Source organism: Macrobrachium nipponense, chromosome 1 (assembly GCF_015104395.2).
Source record: "Macrobrachium nipponense isolate FS-2020 chromosome 1, ASM1510439v2, whole genome shotgun sequence".
Lineage (NCBI taxonomy): Eukaryota > Metazoa > Arthropoda > Malacostraca > Decapoda > Palaemonidae > Macrobrachium > Macrobrachium nipponense.
In genome coordinates this window covers 168,197,250-168,224,476 of record NC_087200.1, presented here as the reverse complement: position 1 = coordinate 168,224,476, position 27,227 = coordinate 168,197,250, and the positions used below count along the sequence as shown (strand labels likewise).

Sequence of the window (27,227 nt, the reverse complement as noted above, 5' to 3'; positions counted from 1 at the left end):
TTAACCGAAGAAGAGCGGAAATCTTGAGGAGAGCGCCTATCAGGCTCCTTGCGCCTGACATGCTCAATACGCTTGCTGGGGAGAGAGGAGAGCCTACTCGGAGAGCGATCCCGAACTTCAACCTGAAATTCTGACGTCCTACTACGAGGCTCAAGAGCACCTCTAGCAGGAGGAGAGCGAGCAGAAGAGAAGTTCCTTGACTTCTTTACCGGAAGCGAGACGTCCTTCCGACGATGAGAAGACCCGGCAATAGAATCTGCTAAAGCCGAAATCTGCGCCTGCAGACCCGCCAAGATGCACGCAGAAGATCTCTTGAAATCCTCTATTGGAGACATTGTCCGGGACCAAACAGGAGAAGCGTAAACTGCAGAACTCTTGGCTCTCTTGCGTTCCACTTCAGGCTCTTCCGCGAAGGATTCGGGGCTGGAAGGAATGGCGCAAGGTACTTTCCAGGGCCTCTTGAGAGGGCAAGACGACTCCGAGGCGCTCCATCTACGCTTAGGAGAAGGCGACTAAGATGACGAGAAACACTGGCGCAACACATCCTTCTTGGCTCGATCCAAGGCAGCCTGGGAACGAGCAACAGGATCTGCCGAGGGGACGCCTGACCGGTGGGGGTTCTCCCTAACCTTCCTGCGGCTTTTGACTTTCCTCCTCCACTGGGTCTGGGAGTCTGGAAGAGGTCTAGGCCTGGAAGCGTTAGTGAGCCGGTCAGACGCACCCTCCAGTGCACTAGGGGCACTGCACTGATCACTTGCACTGTCACTCTTACCTTGTAGAGAGCGAGCGAAGCCCTCCTTACTCCTGATCGAGGCTCTCCCGGAAGCAACCTCCGAAAACGAATCTTCGGGTTCAAAGCTGGGCGCAGGGGCTGAAACTGGAGAAGGAACTACTTCTACTACAGGGTTCTCAACGTCAATTTCACTCACTCTCGATCTACTCGAGCTCCTTGAAGAAGCCTTGCGTGCCCTATCCTTCTCCAACTTCCTTAAATAAGAAGATAGAGCCTTCCAACCATCCTCATCTAAACTCTCGCACTCTTTACAAGGGTTAACTAAAGAGCATTCATTCCCTCTACATAACATACATACGGAGTGAGGATCTAAAGCAGCTTTTGGAAGCCTCACTTTACAGTCACTCACTGAACAAACTCTAAATAAAGCAGGTTTCTTAACCTCAGAATCATCCATGATTACTAATCCAGAGAAAAATCCAAAAGAAAAATCCAAATAAACAATCCAAATAGCGTATGCCAAGCCAACAGACAAAGGGTACTTCACCAAAATCCAATTCGTCGGCAACGAGAAAGAATCTAACTATCGGAAGGACTGAACAACAGGTGTTGTCCAGCCGGCGACAGAAAAAAATCTGACAAGAAAGGGGGATTGGTTCTTACACCCGCCACCCAGCGGCGGGTAAGGTAGATCACCTGACCTACCTGTAGCGAGTGCCGCGAGTTTTGAATTTTCTGTCGTGACGTCAGAGACGTAAGCTAAGTATATATCTGGCAGGGAAGTTCATGTACAAAAGTTATCTTTTGCAGTAATACAACAAAAGCATAGCAAGTCCTATATCCAAGTGATGTGAGAACACACACTCTATAATGTTTACGTTTCCACACACTCATGTCATTGGAAAATTCCTTGCTGCATTGAGATACATACTTTGTTTGATGACAGTTCTTATACATAACATTAGTATTCACTTGACCAAAGAGAATTTCATCAATATGAATGTATGACAGTTAAGACATAATGTTATGTTCAGATGTTATCACTGATAATTAGTGTTGGCTAAGTTAGGTAATTGTATTGTTAGCTAGCTAACGTTAACATTAGCTATCTCTCAACTTATGTTGACTGATCTAATCTATCTGCGTGTTATGGAAAAAAAGCATAACATAGCAATATAGCTCTGTAATGGCAGACTCTCTGGTTACAGCAGGAATAGCAGCGGAGGGTTCTGTAGACCAAGCACTATGAGGGAAGGCACTACAGGAGTGGCACAGGCTGTAAAGATTCTTGAGCATGAAGAGCTATCAGAGGACATCAAGGAGAATTTCAAGACCCTGCACAATGCATGCACTGAAACTCAAGAGGTTCTATCACAAAGATCTTGAGGTGGATGGTGATGTAAAGGAGCTGATCAACAGTTTATGAGAAACCCTCATACAGACATGGGGGACCTTTGGGTCTCATTCCTAGAGATGACTGACCCACTTGATGCATGCCATTCAAGATATAGTACAGAGAATCTACTGTCAACGTACAACATGCTGCCTAGACAGATGGCAGATGACAACCATGATTATGGAAGGTGGTTGCCAGATTATTGGGCAATGCTCTCTTCACTGTCATATGAGAAAATTGCATTCGTTCACATTCTCTTCACCCAGTCAATGACAGGTCTACCATACTCTCGTCATCTACTCGACCTTTGGATAGAAATAACTATTAATCTGGACTGGAAGCTAAAGCCAGGATGGCTACAGCTTCTACAAAATGAGAAGCAACTGTTCTCAACAAGAAGAAACACAAACAATGTTGCAAGAGTGAAGTTTACTGTGAAGCAGAGCCTAAAGTGCCAGTGCTGCCATAGGGAGCACACTGAATGCCAGCCACAAAGATGAAGAAGGATGAGCAGGCAGTTCAGGACTTGCTGGCATACTTGAAGGATTTTGAAGCTGAGCCATTTGACATCTCTTCACCTACACAATGGTTGCCAAAGGCCTGGTTGCCTCACCAGAGTGAGTACATGACCTAAAGAGTGAAATTCCAGATAGCCAAGGTCAGTTTGAAACCTTCCTGCAGGAGTGAGTGTTCACAATGAACAAGCCTCTCACGGCAACCATTCACAGGAATAAGAGGCAAATTTTTGCTGGAGAAATTATCTGTACACCATCTGGTGATCATATGAAGGTTGCTCATATGGAGAGATCAGGGCTGACAGTCCTAGTGGACTTTGCAGAGGGATCAGGAATAGTCCAAATTTAGTCAGCCATTGAGAGGAGAGTGACTGAGGATTGCCTTTCACTCTACTACTATGTAGATGGGTCAATGTACAATCGGCAAGAAAACTGAGGATTCAGTTTTCATTAGCTTTCGTGCATTGAATTTCCCACTTTTTTTTTTTTTACTGAAAAGACAATGTTGCTAAATTTACTTTAGAATATGAAAATACAATGCAAATTACATCATATAAGTTAAAACTGCAAACCAAAAATGTTCAGATACTTAAAAACACGATATATGTCCAAAGTAATTGCAATTTCTCAGATGGATTCGTTCACAGAGATCTGAAAGATAAGAGAGTGAATTTCTGATTGTAGTACTATGTTTCAGGACGAAAATATTTACTCATTTTCCTTTATGAATGGGAATATTATTGTAATTATTCTAGTTTCTACATATTTATGTTTTCATTCCGAAGAATTTAAAGTTAGCTGACATCAATGGCAGTCAATGTTACGACGGCTAAGGTAGGTTGAGCAAATCTAGTTGAGGAGGTGCCTGAGTACTTCGAGCAGGAAAGCACTAGTCACTGGATACTGGCGTAACAGCTTTCACACTTTCATGACTTGACATTGACTTGGATCAATGGCTATTTACAAATTACAGTGGTCCCCCGGTATTCACAGGGGATGCGTACCAGACCCCCCCCGTGAATAGTTAGAACCCGCGAAAGTTTAGAACCCCTATAAAAACGCTAAAAACAGCCTATTTTGTTAGTTAACTCAAGAAAAACCCACTAAAAATGTACATATAGGGTAGGGCAGAACCAATTGAGCAGTTTATGTAAAAGAGTCAATGCTCGAGGGGAAGGGAGGGGAGTGGGGGGAGGGTGGTGTTGTTGCCCTCCTCAGACATCCCCATTTCAGTAGCCGACATGGTGTGGACGGGAGTACATCGTAGTTTTGCTGTGCGTGCATATTTTGAGAACAATCAATCTGTGATTACAACACAGAGAGCTTTTCGGCAACGGTTCAATATTCCACGCAACAATGCTGTTCCTCAGGCGAACACAATTCGGTCCTGGGTTAGGCAGTTGGAGGCAACTGGTAGCACACTAAGAACAGATACACATGGCCGACACAGGTCCATCAGAACACTAGAAAATGTCGAGAGGGTGAGAGCAGCAATCATCCAGTCGCCAAGACGTTCTGCACGAAGGCATGCCGTAGCTTTGCAAATCTCACGCAGTTTGAGGAGGATTCTGCATACGGATTTGAATTTCCATCCTTACAAAATGACTCAAGAACTGAACCAAGCAGACTTTGCCAATCGCCAAAATCTGTGTGAGAACATGCTAGAAAAGATTGTTCCCAAGGCAGCGTTCTTCAGTAGTGATGAAGCACATTTTCACCTCTGTGGGGCTGTAAATAAGCAAAATTTCCGCTATTGGGCTGAACATAACCCCCCAAATCATCCAGGAAAGACCGCTACATTCCCCTAAGCTTACGGTTTGGTGTGCAATCTCAAAATTTGGAGTGATAGGCCCATACTTCTTTGAGGAGGACGGAGTGACCGTGACCGTGAATACTGAACGCTATGTTGCAATGTTGCAAAATTTCATGCAACCTAGAATGGAAGAGATTATTGAAAATGAAGGCTTGGGGGACATGTGGTTTCGGCAGGATGGGGCTACAGCTCACACAGCCCGAATTTCACTCAATGTTTTGAGAAACATGTTTCCCGGACGCCTGGTGTCTCTAAGGGGTGATTTAGGATGGCCTGCGCGGTCACCTGATTTGAGCATTTGCAACTTCTTTCTTTGGGGACATCTGAAAGAAAGAGTGTTCAAAAGTCGCCATCACACCCTACCACAGCTAAGGGAGCGGATTATTGAAGAAGTTAACGCCATACCCCGCAGTATGTGTGAACGTGCTGTAGAAAACTTCAGAGAACGACTCCAACAGTGTGTTGCAGCTAACGGCCGCCATCTTGCTGACATTATTTTCAGAACATAAGGATTGTAAATGGTATGTTATGCTAACCTCGAGAATAATACACTTTCTTCTCTATGTACCTCCATTACTTTGTTATATCTCCTAAAAACTGCTCAATTGGTTCTGCCCCACCCTGTACTTGATTTTTTTTAATAGTTTTATCACAAATAGTGCATTTTATGATGAAATTGATAAAAAAAACAAAAGGAATTTGCGGATATTTCTCATAGAAAAATACCGCGAATGTGCGAATTTTCCGCGAATAATGTAGGGAAATGTTCCCGAGAGAAATCCGCGAATGTGTGAGTCCGCGAATCTTGAGAACACGAATATGGGGGTCCACTGTACTATCATTAAAAGGAATCTTTATCAAGGTTACAGTAGCCTGTCAACTCGATTTTTCTGGCTAATCTCTTTTATAAGAAGTTCTGAGTTAGCCTACACAGCTAACACGGCTGCATTACTTCGCCGCTAGGCTGAAAGATCTCCCAATACATCAGCATTTTATGCATGATATACAACTTTAATTGCCTATTCAATTGACATCGAGTTATTTGTGGTAGTAAATGTTTTTACTTTACACAGCTTTCTTCGTGAACCATTTGTGGATGAAAATCGATTTTCAAAAGAAAAGACTTTATCAAGATAGCACGAATGACCATAGCCTATGGTTGAAAATTTCCACGTCTTTACAATCTTTGAATGGCACGGCAACTGTCGAATGAAATCCAGTTAGGGTATGAATAAACTTGAATACTATGGTCCCTTCATATTTTATCTAGTATACTGAAGCATGATCTTGGCAGCCACATCACCCTGTTTCCCAGGTATCCGTGCACCGACTCACCACTCTTTCTTCTGCCTTTCCCCATCACATGTCCATCACCAATACTATAATTCTCTCTCTCTCTCTCTCTCTCTCTCTCTCTCTCTCTCTCTCTCTCTCTCTCTCTCTCTCTCTCTCTCTCTCCATTTCTAAGACATACTTTAAATATATATTATCGCTCAATCTCCCAAGAAAATATAATGAATTAAGTAGCTATAAATAGGCCTATATGCTTTCACATATGCAAATATCTCTCTCTCTCAATTGATCGATCGATTGAGATCTCCACTTCTAAAACACATTTGAAAGAAAAAAATATCATCACTCAATCTCTCAAAGTAAATATAATGAATTAAGTATCTATAAATAGATGTATGCTCTCTCTCTCTCTCTCTCATTGTAATATTGCATTCATTACTTTATTGTTCCCTACAATTTCCACCGAAATTGGCCAAATTCTAAAACATTTTCTCATTAATTAAGATCCATTTCCAATTATGCATTAATTTTACAACATTTTAGTGCCATAACATCACTTATGAGTAAGGCTTCACAGTAGATTTTAAAGAAGGATGATCAATATTCTAATCTGAACTGATGCTACCAAACCAACATTAATGAATAATATAGAGGCTGTTACTAAATGATTATAGGACTTTGCAGAAACTTTATGGATTAAAGTTACTGGACCAAGTGAGTAAAAATCCATGAGGCCATGTTAGCCTTGTGGACCTGGGGCAGACCTGGCGGCTTGCCACCTCTACACCTGAAGACCATGAATCTCGGAAGCAGGATGGTTTAGAGTACCACTGGGGTGACTACTTGGATATAATCTGTGCTATGATTTTCTCATGCCATGACAATGCATACCTCATCATCCTCATCAATGACATACATGACCCTCTCTTCAGCATCAAGGATGATGAGCACAATCGCAGGGCAGCAAAACATCCTAAAGGCCCAGATGTTTTCCCCAAGCCCAAAGACAGGTTCCCAGGTGCCACTGAGTTCAACCAATTCATGGTCAATTCTGGAAACAAGGTCAGACTACGAAACTTGTAAAGGAACAGCTGAGAGGACAAGTAGGTCAGGTGGGTGACACCACATACCATGAGGGAGATACGTCAATCAACCTGAGAACTGGCATGGTTCATGGGGGACTGTGTCTTCGGACATCCACAAGCAGATAAAGTGCTGCTCTCTGCCTATGGAAAGGTGACAGCCAGTAAGTACACTGAACCTGTTGTATTAGACTGCAAGGACACAAATACGTATGTCCAAGTAGCTTATGTCTTGCAGCAAGTCAGCGATCTGCTGATTAAAAGCAAACATGCGTTGATCAACTGCTGTGTGTTGTTCTCAGAAGAGGTTGCAGATATCATTCTCCTCCATGTGATACTGGCAGTGACAACACTTCAGGGTTCTGTGGGTATGGGAAGAAGGTGTTGGAGAAGGTGAATATCAATTCTGAGGCAAGAGAGCACCTGGGATGAGTGGGTGAGAATCTAGAATTAAAACATAAAGTAAGAGCAGATATGAAGACATTTGTCCTCTCCATCATTTATGCTGAGAGTGGAGATGTGAGATGCAGACAGGCCAGAGCTTCCAAATGGCACAAACTGAAGAATAAGTCTACAACCCATCTCCCACCTGACGATGACTCTTTGAGTCTTCATATGGAAAGGACAAACTATCTTACATACTGCCAGCTCTATTACAACCTGCAGAGCATCCTTCTCCCATTGGGAGCTAGCAAATGAAAGGTGTCGACCAGTGTGTCACACCCTGGCCCCCTTGTCCCAGCACCTTACACCTCATGACTGCTCAGATGAGAGTAACAGTGACGATGAGAGAATCAGTTTGGAGTTTCAAAGATTCAGATGGAGATTCTTTTTAGTTATTATTAAAAAATAATTGTCAATAAAAAGAACAAAGCTAAGAATCTTTTCTGCCTCCCTACTTTCATTGGTTTCACCGTAGACATCTGATGACCCATGTGTAAGTTGTAATTTTACTGTCTATAAATGAACTCAATATGAGCAGCAATTTCATTTGAGCGTAATATTAAAGTTCTATGATGATTTTGAAAAACTGACATTTAAAGAGCCAACAATTAGTGGCCATCTTGAATTTGAAGGTTAGAAATAGGTCAGATCAATACATCTGCATCATTTATGAATTTGTTGACCCAAATAGTCTCAGAAACCATGTATTATGCAGCACTGTGGGCCACACCAGTAAAAAGTTCATTTCCAGCTTGCCTGGCAATAGCCATTTTGGATATAGGGCTCTCATAAAATTTCCCCACATTTTTGTAAAGGGAACCCCAGCTAATTTTTTTCTTTAAACTTCATAGATGACAAATCCAGTGGGAAATGAACCTTCACTATCCACGGTCACAGAATTGCCATAAACAACCCAACTATATAGACACTGCTCTGACATCAAGAGCTTTCTCTTTGAAAGTAGGCAAAAGTTCCTCCTGAATCCGTGAATGTGCCTCCATAATTAAGTCCCTTAGGAAGAACAACAAAGTGTTCTTAGTAAGGGGATGCAACGGGTTCTTAACTGAACACTAGAGGTTACTGGATGGACCTCAGATCTTTTCAGTCCTGCTCAGGTAAAATCTCAAGCTCTGACAAGACAGAGCGCTCTCTCTTCTTCTTTGGAGCCAAGGATGTCCATTAAGTTCTTAATGGTGAAAGAATAAGGCAGGGCTTGGATGGATCTTCATTTTTTGTTAAAAACATCTCCTTGGGAAAAACCTACGCTTTTATCGATAGTTTGAATCTTACTACAATAGAGCCCAAGTATTAGTGGGGGGATGGGTACCAGAATGCCCCGCGAATAGCTAAAATCCACGTATACTAAAAACCCTTATAAAAATGCTTATAGCAGTGTTTTTTAATAGTTTTATCACAAAAAGGGCATTTAGTCTTGCAAATATTAAAAAAACAGAAATTTTTTATTATCAGTGAAAAATATTGCGAATAAGCGAATTTTCTACGAATAATGGGTATGTAGGGTCCATAAAAAATCTGCAAATAAGCAAGTCAGCAAACTGTGAGTCCGTGAATAACAAGCTCTGGATAACCATCCCTAATGGCCTTGTCCATGCAGGACAGGACTCCCAGCCGGTCTGAGGTGATGTCCGATGAAAGAACTTGACAGTCTTCCATTTTCTTGGCCAGTGGCTCCACTGTCCAATCGAGGAAACTAAATACTTAGAGCACCTTGTACAAACCTTTGACAAGGTGGTCAAGATCCACCAACGAAAACGCAGAACGTTGAGAAGGGTCAATGAGATCAGAGAAGTTCCATTGGGAGGAGGCAGCGACTCCAAAAGAAGGAGCTTCCCAAGTTACGCAAGACAGATATCTCCTTTGAACAAGGCGCAAGGGAGTTAAGGTGAAGGAAGCTTTTCCTTCCTCCCTTTTAGCTGAAAAAAAATCTTCAATGTCCTTAAGAACCTCCTTGAAAAACAAAAAAAAGTACCATCTTGGAGAGCCTAGTCCTGCTGTCTGGATGAGACTTCATCAAAAAGGTCAAAGCAGGTGAGAATGGGGCAGCTAGGCAAAAAAGGTGGGAAAATTTGCCAACAAATAGTGCAGAAGAGCTGCATAGGCCAATGGATGAGCAGGCTCTTGATTACCTTCTTCCTCTGTCAAGGAGACCGGGGACAGGGTGGCCTTAATAGAAATCTTGGAAGTAGTGGGAGCTTTCTTCAGCAAGCTCAATCTCAGCCAACTGCTGCTTAATGGGGACCAAAATGAAAAATGGTCTTGAACTAAAGGCAAAGGTGACTGAGGAGACGCAATATGTCACAGAGTGGGTGTTTGATGCTCAGAGGAAGGGGATGGATACAAAAGAGTTGGCGCTAGATGCTCAGGAACGGCAACAGGCCCTCGGGTGGCACTGGGTAAGTGGCGTCGAGTGCTTGAGAGGAGACAGGTGATTGGATGCTGTCGTAGAATGCATGCTAGAGTTTGCTGGGTGCATTGGGGCCAAGCGTAGGTGTTCGGGAAAGAAGGTCTCTGGAGTGTCCCATGCAGAAGGATGATGGAATGGGGCCAATACTGAAGGATCCACATCGTAACTGCACGAAGGCTGTGGGCTAAAACTGGCCTTCTTAGACTGCTTAACAGACAATGGATCATAACAGCAACCAACATCATCTGAATGGAGCTTTAGAGGATGTAACAAATCTAGGAATTGTTTGCAGCGCCTCCTGTCTGTACTGGAATTGTCGGAACTAGAAGACAATTGTTTGATAGCCAATGAGGAGCCTTTCCAATGGCTGCCTGTTGATACCTGTGAACGTGCAACAGGCTTGACTGAGGGGAAGACTACCCATGAGCAAACACCGTCAGCCTCCTTTGGACTTCAAGTATGTCTTCTCCCAGGTTCAAGGAAGAAGGATGGTGACCTTTGTCTAGGAGAGCTGGTGGGACAAGTAGCCACCTCCTCTACTTGCACAACACTATCACTTGTAACTTTTTCAGCGAATACTTTATTTATCACTAATTTCAACGACGCTCCTAATTCTGCCACTGTGTTTACTACCAAATTGATCTTCTAATCAAATCTAAATTCTAAATTGGCAATGGTATTACGGTTGGAAGCAAGAGAGCCAGGCATGGGAGTAAGTGGATGAATAGTAGGAGGGCCAGTACTGGGAGAAAAAGCAGGAATAGGAGCAGAAGGAATACTAGTACGGCTAGCTACTTAACCAGGTTTAAAAGTGGTATCTAGGTTATGCGATATTTTCTCAGCTCTAGAAGCTGCTTCCCTCTTCCTATCCATTTCTAACTTATCCAAATGAGACCTCAGCACTTTCCATTGCTTCTTATCTCAATCATAATGTTCATTACATGTTTTCCCCTACAGCATTCTTACTCTCTACACTTATTGCACATTGAATGTACATCGTAACAAGACTTACTCAACCTAGTTATTCATCCTTCACTGCAATATCAAAAACTAGAAGAGCTAGAATCTAACATAACTTTAAAACTAGGATCCTGGTCCAAAAAACCAATGAGCTGACAAAAGCTCAGAACAGCTACTTAATAATGTATTAATATTTCACCGAAGTCGAGTAAAGATAACCGAAAAGCAAGAAAAAAGCTGCTGCCGGAGCACTGATGTAAACACTAAAGCCAGCAGAAACAAAGAGCGGTTATTGGCCAATTGTTCCTAGATTTCCTTGTTAGTTGGCATGGTTTGTCAACTACAAAAAACAATAAAATCACTGCCACAGTTTTAAAAAGGCTGCCACGTGAGTAGAAACATTAGCTAAGTAATTACTTGGTGGGATACTTATATAAAAATATGTTTTACTCTAAATATGTGCATATGTATGCACACTCCCTCTGTACTGTACAAAATGTTTTTGTGCAGTTTTAATAATCCATTTTCTTCAAAATTTAGCACGAAGTGCGAAGTATCTTAAGTACTACCTATTAACTCTAGGTAGGTTAAACATTGGCAGAATAACCTAAACTGACCATTGTAATAGCTGGACAATGACCAATCCTATTGACAGGATGTACGTAATGTGAAAATCAAGTGATGAATACCTGTAGTCACTGACTTTAAAATCAGGAAGGGACCCCTTAATAACCAAGATATTCATCACATGGGCAAAATTGCCTGTGGTCATTTTGGCAATAAGCAAATCATATTCAAGGATTTCTCATGCCTAACTCCAGCCTTCAGCTCTGCACAGGAAACAACTTTGTGCAATTTTTGTTGCCTCTGTATTCTGTAAACCCCATAGATCCAACCAAAGGTTTCTGTGAAGCAACATGACAAATTTTCTAAGACAATTTGTATTTTTCATAGCTACAAACCTGAGGTTTTAACAATATGATAATTTCTAGCTCCTAGCTGGATCTGGTAAAAATGCAGATGAAAGCAAGGAATCTTGTGAGATCTGGCAACGCGTGCGTATATCGGGTGAAGAATGGTCAAGGACCACGCACCTACGTCACCGTGTCAGTCTTTCCCAGCTCAGGATGTCCTAACAAACAGAGGGCGGCTAGAGGTGGGCAGTATAATGTTAAGACCTAAGGTTTGTAGCTATGAAAAATACAAATTGTCTTAGAAAATTTGTCATTTGTTCATACGCGAACAAACCTTCGGTCTTAACAATAGGATAGACTCATACTTGGAGGGAGGTACAAGACATCCTAAACCGGCTGGGGGCCTACCCACAGGTCCAGCTCCAGAAGAAATAACTTCTGGAGAGGGACTGAAGCCCGTGAGAAGCTAGATAAATTGATATCTAACCACTCAGACACTGAGTGACGTACAATGATATATGGGAGAATCATTGTATAGGGAACCAAATACACCAATACACCAGGGTTTGTTACCACTCCCAACTCCTTGCCAAGGAGTGGAGCATATGCTACCGAATAGAGGGTTTGATATTTGTATATTAAGCGACTACACTATCAGTATGACTACCTTACTCACCTGTATCAGACCAGTCCAGCAAATGACGTGTCTATTCCTTAACCCACCCAAAGGAAGAAGGAAAGGTACAAGAGAAAGAAGGAGACCAGCCAACTCAATCATTCTCTCATCCACACAATCACCTTAGGTAAGATACAAAAGTGCCCCGTTAAGGGCAACTATGAGTTACAAAACCTGTTGGGCAGCCACCACAAGACCCAGGGAAAAGGTGTCCGTAGATCTGTGGGCAACATCCTTAAGATAGAAAGAGGTGAACGTGGACTGGCGTAACCAAGTGCCAGCGCTCAGCACTCTATGTACAGCCAAGTTCTTTTTGAAAGCCAGAGAGGGACCAATACACCTAATGTCATGTGCTCTAGCCTGCACAGACATGGTGGCGGAATCATCAAGAGCCAAGTATGCCTGTCTGATGGCTTCCCGTATCCAAAAAGGGATAGTATTCTTTGACATCTCTTTCTTAGTACGTCCTGCGCTAACAAAGTCTGCAGCAGCCTGGTCTAAGGTGCCTTGTCCTTTTAAGATAGCAAAGCAGGGGCCCAGACAGAACACAACAAAAGCTCTTGAGCATCACCACACACAAAGTCATTCAGTGATGGAATGGAAAATGAAGTGAACCTGTCATCGTGCACAGAGGGATTTTGGGTCTTGGCCACGAATTTTGGGACAAATTCGAATGACACCGACCCCCAACCCCTGGCGTGCTTCACATCATAGCTCAGACCGTGAAGCTCTCTACCCTCTTTGAGTGTCAAGTTCCTGTCAGATGAGCGACGCAAAGGCTCATATGGACCCTTAGTGAAGCCCTTGAGAACAAAGATCTTCTCTCACTTCCAAAGACAGAGGAACCTCTCTAACAGGGATGAGTCCCCCCTCTAGAGACCAGAATTCCCCCAGTCTTCATTGTAGAAACCGAAGATGAAGACGCCCATGAGGGACCCGCTTCTCCAGGGAAGACAAAACTCCCAGAAGAACCTACCACTGATGAGCTGACTGATGTGGTTCCGACAGGAAGTTGCGCGCCACCACTCGCAACTTCTCCAATCTCTGATCCGACATTTGTATTATCTATTGTTGTTATTGACTGACTGATTCTTTGTTGTGGCTTCTATATTCCACGTCTTTTCTTTATCCATATGAATGACATTTCTGCTGTAGAGCACCTGGTCAATAAATAATTTTCAAGTTTTCAAGCTTAAGCATTGAGAGCTTTTGATCAGTTTCTAAAGTTAAAAATCTTGCACAACTTCCAGGGAGTCAAAGTGAGTCCAGGTTGGGTCAACAATATATTTAGTTCTTCTTGGTCTAGTATATGGTCTAAGCGTCTTAATACCACTAAGACTTTTATAACCCTTTAACGCCAATTGGACATATCAAACGTCAACGAAAATTGTCTGTCGGGTGTCGAACCGACGTGCGAAACGTCAACGAAAAAAAGTTTTTAAAAATATTCGTGGAAAAATAGTTATAGGCCTACTAGGCAAAAACTTTTGAATCACGCACCTTGGGGGATGCTAGGAGTTCACGGATCAAGATGTTGTTTTGTTTACAATCGTTACCCAGGCGCGCAAGCGCGAATTTCTTTCTTCTCGCACTAAAAAGCATCAGCGACACATCTCAGAAATTATTTCGTCACTTTGACATAATTTTTGCACCATTTCATATTAGCCGTTACATAGAGTTTTATATATGAAAATTTGCGCAATTTTATATAGAATACAACAAAAAACAATTCATGATTGTAGCTTTTATCAGTTTTGAAATATTTTCATATAAATAACGATAAGTGCCAAAATTTCAACCTTCGGTCAATTTGACTTGACTGAAATGGTCAAAAAACGCAGTTGTAAGCTAAAACTCTTATAATAAAGTAATATTCAATCATTTACCTTTATTTTACAACAAATTGGAAGTCTCTAGCACAATATTTCGATTTATGGTATATTTATTAAAAAAACTTTTTCCTTACGTCCACGCGATAACTCTTCCGAAAAAATCAGAAATTTTTTCATCCCATTGTCGTAATGTTTGCACAGTTTTATATTAGCCGTTAAATAAAGTTTTATAAATGAAAATGTGTGCAATATCATGTGGAATACAACAAAAAAACAACCCATGGTTGTAGCTTTTATTAGTTTTGAAATATTTTCATATAAATAACGATAAGTGCCAAAATATCAACCTTCGGTCAACTTTGACTTGACTGAAATGGTCGAAAAACGCAATTGTAAGCTAAAACTCTTACATTCTAGTAATATTCAATCATTTACCTTTATTTTGCAATAAATTAGAAGTCCCTAGCACAATATTTTGATTTATGGTGAATTTATGAAAAAAAACATTTTCCTTACATCCGCCCGGTAACTCTTCCGAAAAATATCAGAAATTTTTTCGTCAGATTGTCGTAATGTTTGCACTATTTTAAATTAGCCGTTACATAAAGTTTTATATATGAAAATGTGTGCAATTTCATGTGGAATACAACAAAAAACAACCCATGGTTGTAGCTTTTATCAGTTTAGAAATATTTTCATATAAATAATGATAAGTGCCAAAATTTCAACCTTTGGTCAACTTTGACTCGACCGAGATGGTAAAAAAACGCAATTGTAAGCTAAAACTATTACATTCTAGTAATATTCAATCATTTACCTTTATTTTGCAACAAATTAAAAGTCTATATTACAATATTTCGATTTATGGTGAATTTATGAAAAACTTTTTCCTTACATCCGTGCGGTAACTCTTCTGAAAAAATCAGAAATTTTTTCGTCTGATTGTTGTAATGTTTGCACCATTTTAAATTAGCCATTACATAGTTTTATATATGAAAATGTGCGCAATTTCATGTAGAATACAACAACAAAACAACCAATGGTTATAAATTTTATCAGTTTTGAAATACAGGCAGTCCCCGGGTTACGACGGGGGTTCCATTCTTGAAACGCGTCGTAAGCTGAAAATCGTCGTAAGCCAGAACATTGTCAAAAATCATAAGAAAACCTTACTTTTAATGCTTTAGGTGCATTCAAAACTATGTAAACTACATTCCTATTGCATTTTTCATCAAAAAAAAACTTTAAATATTGATCATTTTGCATTTTTGGTGTCAGCGTTTGTAGGCGTCGTAACTCTGGAACATGCGTCGTAACCATGGAACATGCGTCTTAACCCTGGAAATAATTTCTGATGAATATAATTGAAAAGCGTCGTAACCTCAAAACGTCGTAAGCCAAGACCTTCGTAACCCGGGGACTGCCTATATTTTCATATAAATAACGATAAATAGAAAAAATTCGACCTTCGGTCAATTTTAACTTGACAGAAATGGTCAAAAACTGCAATTGTAAGCTAAAACACTTACATTCTATTAATATTCAATCAATTACCTTCATTTTACAACAAACGGGAAGTCTCTAGCACAATATTTTGATTTATGGTGAATTTTTGAAAAAAACATTTTTTTATGTCCGCGCATTACAAATTCATGCATCATATTGTGATAATATTTTCTCTGTCTTGCTTTGATAGTTTTACAATTCGTTATATACCAAAATCATTGCAATTTAGTGTACGATACAACGAAAAAATAATTAAATCATTAGCTTTAACCGTTCTGCTCACATCATGATTTGTATACAATTATATATGAAATTTTTTTTCGCGCTGTCATATATTCCAATATTTATATATGATAATGATATTTTTTTTCATTTCTGATGGTTGCATACTAAACTTCAGGTAATGACAAAAAAATTAACTCTTAATCTTGAAAATTAAGTGTGCTGTGATTTTTGTAAAAAACTTTTTCCGCTTCGGCGCTCACTCACGAACGCCGCCGGCATACAGGAGACACTTTTGGAAATACCGGCTCGGCGTTTAAGGGATTATTAGAGTTATCTTTAGAATATTCCTTATCCGTGCTAGAAGTCGTTGGAAGTTTTACCATGTTTGCCATAATCAAAATTTAAATATTTCATCCAGAATGATGTCCATTTCACCAGGGAGGCCCAACTGGGGGAGGAGCAATACTGTTACAAAGTGATAACTGACCTAGGATCCTCACCTGGATATACGCCACACCCACAGTACCTTAAGGGCCATCAATCTGTCAAGATTGGACCCAGAACTGTGAGTATGGCTTGACATAAAAATTTCCACTCGCTCGACCACGTCAGATACTCTAGTTTTACGGGTGGAGTGGCATGCCATCCAACTCCACCCTCCATCAAGTTAAAAGAACAGTCAATTCAGTAATCCAATAGCATGCCAAGGTCGTCATCGAAAGAAGAAGAAGGAAAGGGGAAAATTTATAGAAGGAGAACTAAAGGAGTTAAAAGTCCCAATGTTCAGTTGAACCCACAGCAGAGTGAGTAGGCATAAAAGGGCATAATCTCTCTGCAGTGGATCCCTAAGCACCCCACCTCGCAAGGAGTTGGGATCAGGGGAAGCACAGACCATGGCAGCCCCATCGAAACGTTGTGTTCCTTCTTAGGACCTCAAAAAGATTTGAGCCAAGAGTGGCAGTCTCCTGAAGAAGAGGCCATGGTTGCTTCCTCGAGATCACTGTGCTGACGAATCAGTCCTACCATCTCTCTAAGGTCCTCTATACCTCGGGGCATCCGAATCTGTAGGCAAAGGGCCCTCAAGCCCTTCAAAAGAATGGTCCTCCTGATCTACTCTCCTAGGAGGGAGAATCTCGCCAAACCCCTTTGATCCATCCTAAATGACATGGGCGTGTGTTCAGTGGGGTCCTAAAACCCCTGCTGGTGTATCCCAAGGAAGTAAAGGGAATAGGAGAGGAAGATTGTGCTCTTGTTCTTCCTGCTAGCTGCGCTGACAGGAGGAATGAGCCACCCACGATCATCAACCAATGGTGATGAAGGCAGTGGAGGTCTTGCGGTGGGCGAGGTGCTTTCCTAAGGAGAGTGCACGGGTTCTCGATGCGCGGCTGACACGCTCGGCCACATCGTACTCAGTTACTCATGAGTGTGAGCGAAAGTCAGGCAAGGTCTCACGGTCAACAGGTTGGCGAGAACATGCACCATCTTCACAATGCATCCCAGTCCTCTTTCAGGCCGAAACCTTGTGCAAATAGGATTGTAGAGGGGACCTTCTCTTAACAACCCTGATGTCTTGTCCTGAGAGACAGTGACATCTTCCCTGGCACCTGAGGAAGAGCCAGGCTTGGCTTTCACAGGTAGGGTTGAGTCACCAACGTCGTCTTTGGCTTGGGCAATCAAATCGCCGAAAATAGCGCTGGCCTTCTGGTAGATTGCCGTCTCGGTTATCGTATCGCCATCAATTTCTTTGTCCTCGATCTATACAAGAAGCAGCCTTTCCATTTCATTATGCACATGGCTCCTCTTGTTGGAAAAAATAGTGACGCCCTTGGAAGGTGTAGCTGCTTTGATGGCTTCCTTCTGCTTAAGGATGGTGCCTATCGTCGACGGATTTCAGCCGTATTCCTTAGCGATCACACTCAACCGCAAGCCAGCTTCATACTTTTTTATTATCTCCATTTTTGTCTCCATAGAAAGCATTCTCTTCTTTCTGTGAACTTCAGCAACTTTCTTGGGACCCATGACTCTATGTACTGTAAGTAATTAAGTTACGTTCTCACAACACGATAAAGTAGCACAACACGATAATATGTACGTACTGCAACGAAATCACTAACGAATTTACGTTACTAAATGAAATCGTTGGAGCGAACGAATGCCGATTGCGTACGGTAAAGTTTCGGGTGCGAAGTGGCCGAGGTAAAGCACGCCAACACGTAGTACGTATGTATAGAAGATGCATGATGGGAGGGATGCTGTCCAATTAGAGAGAAGGATCTCATGGCTTGGCTAGCATCAGGAACCAATGGGAGAGCAGGAGGATGGTGGCGAGTCTACTATAACTAAGATGGCGGTGTGCGGCGCGAGTTTCAAAATTGTTATGGGGCGAATCTCGGACTTTCAGAAACCTTCCGTATCTTGAAAACTTTTCGTATGTAGAGCAGTAAAATTTTTCGTCTTTGCTTTCGTAACTTGGATTTTTCGTAAGTTGAGCCTTTCGTATCTCGAGGTACTACTGTACTTGTAAATTACCTGTATTAATGAGTATAATTACTTATTTGCAAACGGTTGCACATCCAATAAGCTACTTGTGTAATATATGTGAATGTCTAACTCAGTATGTTCTGTAACATTACTGGAAGGAGGGATTTTAAACAAAAGGCCAAGCGCTGGGACCTATGAGGTCATTCACCACTGAGAATGAAACTGACAGTAGGAAGGTTTGAAAGTTGTAACAGGAGGAAAACCTCGCAGTTGCACTATGAAACACTTATTAGAGGGTGGAAATACAATAAAAAGAATATGAATGGAGGTACAGTAAACGGAGTGAAAGTGGTTGCAACTAGGGGCCGAACAGATGCTACAAAAACCCTCAAGTACTGTGTACAGTGTACCACATAAGGTGCACTGATGGCACTACCACCCTACAAGAAAAACTGTGATGTAGTTCCCATGGGCTACCTAGTCCCTTTTAGGTAGAATATCTTCTTCAACAGCAAAACAAACCAGGGCAGCTGAATACCCATACATTTTTCATCCTTTCAGTCCTTACAAGACATAATATGCAAATAATTCATTGGAAACCCTCTTTCACCCATGTCCACAATAAGATTTTTTGCAAGACTTGGCTTTTGACTTGATATCATTCATAAGGCAATAGTACAAGGTGACTATTCTGGCTTTCATCCCAAGGTTTGAACTTGATCCAGTTTATCTTTCTGCAGTATTCTACTGGTCTTTCCAAACAAGTGAATTAACTTCTTTTTACTACTGCACATTTTGTTTGTGAAAACTTGTAATAAGTATCACCTTTTCTGAGAATCTTTCCCTTTTAAGTAGTTTTACCTCGATCATTACCATGACAAATAAATAATATACTACTAAAATACAAAAGGCATTTTCATCAAGTGCTAAAAAGCAAAGATGTAAATAAGAATTCTACTCACCATAAAATGTATATTCAAACTCACTTAATCAAAATTATTTGAATCTGATACTCAACAAAACTTTTAGCTACAATAATGGAATATACAAAGCTTAATAATACCTGAATCATGCGGTTCTTGGCTGAGGGATGACTATAATTGACACTAACAATTTTCTCTGTCAGACCTAAACTTTCAGCAAGGACAAGCGTGTTAGCACCAGCATTTCCAACAACCCTGAAAATGAAGTGATAGAAAACCATTAAGAAATAATAATAATAAAAAAATCACTTTCAAGATTAACAAAATAGTTTTTCCTTTCTCCTTTCTCAGTAAAAGAACAGTGCAAAAATTCAGAAAATCAATTACATGTAATCAATACACTATTCTTTTAGCTAAAATAACTTTCTTTAGTGGCAGGGAATAGGAAAATGATATTTGTAATAAGACTCAACTTTGTGTATCGCATACCCTACATCAATGGTCCCACCCAACCTATTAAAAGGCGTAAGTCACATAAATAATTGAAAATACAATTGCGGGTGGCATAAAATATGTATCTGTATTCTCTCTCTCTCGCTCTCTTCTCTCTCTCTATATATATATATATATATATATATATATATATATATATATATATATATATATATATATTATATATATATAGTATATATATATATATATATATATATATATATATATGTATAGATATAGATATTCATACTATATATATATATATATATATATACTATATATATATATATATATTATATACATATATATAATATATATATATATACAGTAGAGACCCGGTTCACGACCGTATTAGAACTCGACATAATCGGATTTCGCCACTAAATTTCCAATAAACTTTGTATCTGTTTTCAACCAAAAAACCAGTTTCCGACCCCCGACCATATGATGTTTGTAAAAAAAAACTGTTTCCGCCAGCCGCCACTAGTTGGCGTCATCCAGTGCTACCAAATGTAGCATAATTTCATGTTTTTTAGCATAATTTGACCCAAGAATTGGAGCTTAGCATAATTTCTTTCACACTTAGGGTTCTAGTACAATTTTAGAATGTATTTTCACTAAAATTTTAAATAAAATGCAGAAAATTCCTCAATTTCATACACAGCTATAGTGAATGTATCTTCAAGTGAAATTGCCTCAAAAGCAGCACTAACAAATGAGTTAATTGCTAAGTTTGAACCCAACTAAGGAATGTTAAATTTTGTGAATATAAATAAATACCCACAGTGGCATGACAAACGATCAGTAAAGTGTTAATAATGTTTTTTCTTCATGAGTAAAGAATTACTTTTTTTCCTTTTTTAAGTTTTATTTTTTTCAGTAGTTATCAAAATTTTAATTATGTCTGAAGTGATTTTCACACAATTTTCAAGTATTTATTCATTGTGTATGTGATCTGTTAAAGAAAAATAGTGTTTCAGTGGCATGATAATGATCAAGTAATAAGTACGTATGTTTTTCTTCTTGAGTAGAGACTGGTTTGTTTGTTTACCTTTTTTTTAGTTTTAATTTTTCAGTAAATATCAGTAAATAACAAAATGTTATATTTGAAGTAATTTTCACATATTTTCAAGTATTTATTAATTGTTTATGTGACCTGTTAATGAAAAATGGTTCTGAGTGGCATGATAATGATGCAGTAATAAGTAAAATTTGTTGTTTTTCTTCACATTTGTATGTGTGATCTTCACACATTTGTCAAATAGTATAATAGTGATTACATATCAAATAGTGTACTAGTGATTGCGTATGTGATCTATTAAAGAAAAATGGTGTTTTATTACGAGTTTCCTAACATGTAAAGATCATCAAATTATTAGTTATAATATTGTCTGTTCATCACTTTGTATCATTTCACCTAATATATAAATGTTTTAAATTTCCATTACATCGTTGTTTTAGCTCAAATGTATTATTATGCACCATATTTGGCATAAATTCTTGCTTGGACCGGCTAGCATAATTTAGCAAAACGGTTGGTAACACTGGTGATGCCACTCAGCATTGTTTAAAGTCCGCAACTAATGTTTACAAACATTCAAACAGTGTGTGTCTTGTACACCTTGCGCGCATTTCGTTCGCTTTTTCGGTGGTATCAACTCTATACGCAGTTACCTTTTGATTCATCATGGGTCCCAACATTACTACTGGCTATCTATTAAAACCTTTTGCTATTGTTAATCTCTGAAATAATGGAAAAGTGTTTACATGGCATCTCGCGTTTTCCTTCTTCAAAATGTTCCCATCATTTCCAACTCCAAAATAAACCTTAAGTTTCGTCTATCCTCTCCTCTGCATGAAAGTGATGAGCGAAAAAAAGATTTAATCAAGCACCCTTGCTTGATTTTTTTTTCAAGCGTAGACATATTCTAAAACCATGCTCACACTTGAGGCGCGCGTTTCAGTAGCAAATGCAATACGTATTTAAGTGTTAGGGAGTGAAGGCAATGTTACGTACGTAGGTTACATGTGCAGTTCGGTAGCGAATGCAATCTTTAAGCTTTGTTAAGCTTGCCGGTAAAGAAGAAGTTAGTCATAGCTTATATCAGAGAAGCCACTATGCCATATTAAGTGCGTAGTAATTAAGAAATTAAGAAGAATCTTTTATGTCGTACTGTAATACTTCAATGTTTACATGTAAGATTTGGTAGTGAAACCAGTTACTTACGTAACATGTTCGGTTCGGTAGCAACGCAATCTAAGCTTTTTAAGCGTGCCGGTAAAGAAGAGGTTAGCCTTAGCTTAACTCAGAATCCGCTACGGTATACATTAATTATAGAAATTAAGTAGATTCTTTTATGTCTACTGTAAAAATACGTCATTGTTTACGTGTGAGATTTGGTAGTGAAACCACTGTCACATACGTAACGTGTGCCGTTCGGTAGCAAACGCAATCTTAATCTTTGTTAAGCTTGCTGGTAAAGAGGAGGTTAGCCTTAGCTTAATCAGAGAAGCCGCTATGGTATAGAATAATTATAGAAATTAAGACGATTCTTTTATGTCTATTGTAAAAAGACGTCAATGTTTACATATGAGGTCTGGTAGTGACACAGTTTACATATGCAACGCGCGCGCGCTAACGAACGCAATCTGTATGCTTCGTTTATAAGCGTCCTCGTAAAAAAAAAGAGGTTAGCTTGATATTAAACTCAAGAGATGCTGGTAATTAAAGACATTAAGAAGATTCTTTTACTTATACGTACGTATATATGTACCATGCAGTACCATAATCATTGTCAAAGTCCAATAAGCTTGAAACCAGCCCTGATATTGGACAATTTCCCGTAAAAGACGCACCTTTTTTATAAGGACGTTTATGAAACAAAATCGTTAGTATCATAACATTACATTTACTGAAAGATAATTTTCAAGCGATTTTGTATACAGTATTGCAGTCGACTCCGTAAAAGATTTACTATAAATTAATATCGAATGTAAACGTTTCTAGGCTTATAGCAAGATATGGTTTGTTTACTACCATAGTCCCGATATAAACCAACAGGGCTGCGCTATGGTTTGTTTACATCCGTAAATGCCGACTTACTGTAGGGAAATTTTTGCAAGTTTTTGATAAATATAAATTGGGTTTAATTTTAATAGTTTATTAGTTTACTGTGATAATTAGACTTGCTTTTCAATGTTTTTATTATGTTAGCAACACGTTTTATGCCTACCCACTACACTACGTTCTACTTACTATTTACCTAGGTAGCCTATGGCGCTTGGTCAACAATCGGTTGGACGCAGGCTAGTTTTCTTTTAAACTGTATATTATACATTTAAAATTATAAATATACGTTTAACATGATATTTATTTAACTTTTAACTTATTTAGTTGTAATTTACATGTAATGTATTGTATAAAAAGGCAAGGTTAGGGTAATAACTGATGGTCAAGAACGGATTAATCCATTTTCAGTTATTTCTTATGGGAAAACTTGATTCAGTTCTCGAAATAATCGAATTTCGACGCTCCTTCTGGAACGAATTATCGTCGAGAACCGAGGCTCTACTGTATATATATATATTATATATATCTATATATTGCTACTGTCAAAATGCATATTTCCCTTCTTTAGACTGTATAAAATGTTATGTAGAATTTTGGCAACATTTTTTCAGATTCCTAGATAGCTTAGAAATAGGATGTTTTAAATGTGTGTTCAGATTTCGCATAACATAATATAAAAAGAATATATATTTAACGTAGAATGTAAAAAGAGAGAGAATATCTTTGTCCGTTCAAAGCTAGAGTTGTTTTTCAAAATCGGTCAACACGTTTGATAAGCGAGCTCGAGTCTTCATTTGTGTTTTGAGATTCTGTCATCAAGTAAGATAAGGAATTTCTGCTTCGGTTGATCGAGTCGAGTACATGTCTTTTTTTTAACAGACTGGTCTCATACGTGTATGTCTTTGACAAAGCCACGTGCAGATTACACATTTTGTATGTAAAGTTGCGTAAGGTTTCGAAGCTTCTAGAAAGAATTGTCTCAAAACGTTTTGTGATATTTCCCGTCCAGCTTCCGTAAGGGAGAAGTTTTCCATTCGGGCTTAAAGACTCAAACTGTTCACATCTATCTCTCTCTCTCTCTCTCTCCATCGCATAGCACCTTTGATGTTAAAGTAACATAACGATTTCGTACTTATTGAATGGTCACCTGTAACTTGAGAATTTCATATTTGATATTTCTTAGAGTTTATTTAGTGTTTAGTGATTTTTTGTGGAATCTGAACAAATATTGTTGTTGTAACAGCGCCTGGTTTTGTGAAAGTGTGAAACAAGCTGCAGCAAGAAAGAAAAAAATTGGTATACCAAAAAGGTAAAGTGTGTTATATTTTTATTAGTTGCAACTAATAACTGATAGGAACAGTGGTTTGGTAAAAACTAAATAACTGATGGTTACAGTGGTTTGAGAGAAACTATTTGCGTTTTTACACATTGCAAATTTTTGTGTTTTGTGTTTGTTTCATTTTTGTGCATTTGTTCATTTTCTTATTGAAGTGTGCCTTTTTATTTTATATACTGTGTGATTAATACTTTTTGAAACTTTGATATTTTCCACATTTTTCTGTATTTTCATTTGCATTCACAATTTAATTAACTTAGTTATTTTCATTGCCTAATGATTGCACAATTAATTAAATTTAACACTTGTGAATTAATTTGCATTTACTTAGAATTCTTTTCAAGTTTTATTGTTGTTTAGCACTTGTGAATTAATTTCCACAATTATTGCCTAACACTTTTGAATTTTGATTGAATTAATTTTCTTGAATTTTGTGATAAATTCATTTTGATTTAATTTTACTTAATTTTATTCGAGAATTAATTAAACTTTACTTTGTTTTCAAGTACGTAACAGTAATTTTCCCTGATATTGTGAATTTCACTTATAGATTTTGAATTTAATAATAAATTTTTGTATTTAGAGTTTTTATAAGTGTTTTCATTTCTAACCAGTATATTTGCATTTGATTATATTGATGTTAGGTAGAAACATAGAGTGGTAATTGATCTGTTTTCCCTTCAATCAACTTGAAGTGACAAAGAACCAAGGAAGTACTTAGACTTTTAAAGTTGTTGATGGAGTGATGCCCTTTGATTAATTTAATTACTTACAAGATTACCTCACACCTGTTCTGTTGAACTTAGTCTGATTTTCTGCAATACTGGTAAGTTGTTAAGGGATCACTGTTGCCTTTAGAGTATTCAGTCGTTTAGTACCTGTGATGAGGGTTCAGGTGTCTGGCTTTTGTGAGGTAACAATTGATGAATGGTAACTAGATACTTGCACTTCGTCACAAGTAATTAACCCTCTTACGCCGAAGCATTAAAACAAAACCTCTCCCGTATGCCGGGGCCGGTTTGGAGTGAGCGCGGAAGCGGAAAAAATAATTTTTTCAAAAAATCACAGCGCGCTTAGTTTTCAAGATTAAGAGTTCATTTTTGGCTCATTTTTTTGTCATTGCCTGAAGTTTAGTATGCAACTATCAGAAATGAAAAATAATATCATTATCATATGCAAATAATGCGATATATGGTAGCGAAAAAAACAAAATTCATACATAATTGTATTCAAATCACGCTGTGCAAAAAACGGTCATCGCTAGCGAGTTACTTTTTTTTTCGTTGTATTGTACACTAAATTGCAATCATTTTGATATATAATACATTGTAAAACAATAAAAGCAACACCGGAAAAATATTATCACAAAATGATATACGAATTCGTAACGCACGGACGTAAAAAATGTTATTTTCAAAAATTCACCGTAAATCTAAATATTGTTCTAGAGACTTCCAATTTGTTTCAAAATGAAGACAAATGATTGAATATTACGATACTGTAAGAGTTTTAGATTAGAATTGCAGATTTCGACCATTTCGGACGAGTTAAAGTTGACAGAATGTCAAAATTTTTATATATATATTTTTTTATATGCACATATTTCGGAGATGGGAAAAGCTACAACCTTCAATTATTTTTTATTGTATTCTTCATAAATTTGCGCACATTATGATATATGAAACTCTATAAAATGGCTAATATGAAAAGGAGCAAATATTAGGATAATGCAATGTACGCATTTAGGAGACTTGCGGCCGCGAATCGGCGCGCGGAGGGAAGTTAAATATATTTTTCAAAAATTCACCATAAATCACAATATTGTTCTAGAGACTTCAAATTTGTTTCAAAATGAAGATAAATGACTGAATATTACTAGGCCGTAAGAGTTTTAGCTTACAATTGCGTTTTTCAACTATTTCGGTAGAGTCAAATTTGACCGAATGTGGTTTTTTTCTATTTATCCTGATTTATATGCAAATATTTTGAAAAAAGAGAAAAGCTACAACCTTCAATCATTTTTAGTTGTATTCTACATGAAATTGCTCACATTTTCATATATAAAACTTTATGTAACAGCTAATTTTAAATGGTGCAGACATTTCGACAATCGCACAAAAAAAATTCTGATTTTTTCGGAAGTTACCGCGCGGATGTAAGGAAAATGTTTTTTTTTTTTTTTCATAAATTCACCATAAATCGAAATATTGTGCTAGAGACTTCCAAGTCGTTGCAAAATGAAGGTAAATGATTGAATATTACTAGAATATAAGAGTCTTAGCTTACAATTGCGTTTTTCGACCATTTCGGTAGAGTCAAAGTTGACCGAAAGTTAAAATTTTTGCACTTAACGTTATTTATATGAAAATATTTCAAAACTGATAAAAGCTACAACCATGGGTTGTTTTTAGTTGTATTGTGCATGAAATTGCCCACATTTCCACATATAAAATTTTATGTAACGGCAAATTTAAAATGGTGCAAACATTAGGACAATTGCACGAAAAAATTTATCGGAAGAGTTACCGCGCGAACATAAGGAAAAAGTTTTTCCATAAATTCACCATAAATCGAAATATTGTGCTAGAGACGTCCAATTTGTTGCAAAATGAAGGCAAATGATTGAATATTACTATAATATAAGAATTTTAGCTTACAATTGCGTTTCTCGACCATTTCGGTAGAGTCAAAATTGACCGAAGGTTGAAATTTTTGCACTTATCGTTATTTATATGAAAATATTTCAAAACTGATAAAAGCTACAATCATGAGTATTTTTTGTTGTATTTTACATGAAATTGTGCATATTTTCATATATAATACTTCATGTAAAGGATAATTTAAAATGGTGCAAAAATTATGTCAAACTGACGAAATAATTTTTGAGATGTGTCACTGATACTTTTTAGTGCGATAAGAAAGAAATTCGCGCTTGCGCGCCTGCGTAGCGATTGTAAACAAAACAACGCCTTGATCCGTGAACTCCTAGCATCCCCCAAGGCGCGTGATTCAAAAGTTTTTGGCTGGTAGGCCTATAAGTATTTTTCCGCGAATTTAAAAAAAAACTTTTTTGAGTCTACGTATGATACGTCCATTCGGCATACGGGAGAC

The 27,227-nt window shown here is 38.5% G+C and overlaps 1 pseudogene; it reads right to left on the bottom strand.

The window, feature by feature from the left end:
• LOC135219804 (protoporphyrinogen oxidase-like) overlaps window positions 1–27,227 on the bottom strand; it is a 148,172-nt pseudogene that overhangs the window by 18,143 nt on the left and 102,802 nt on the right.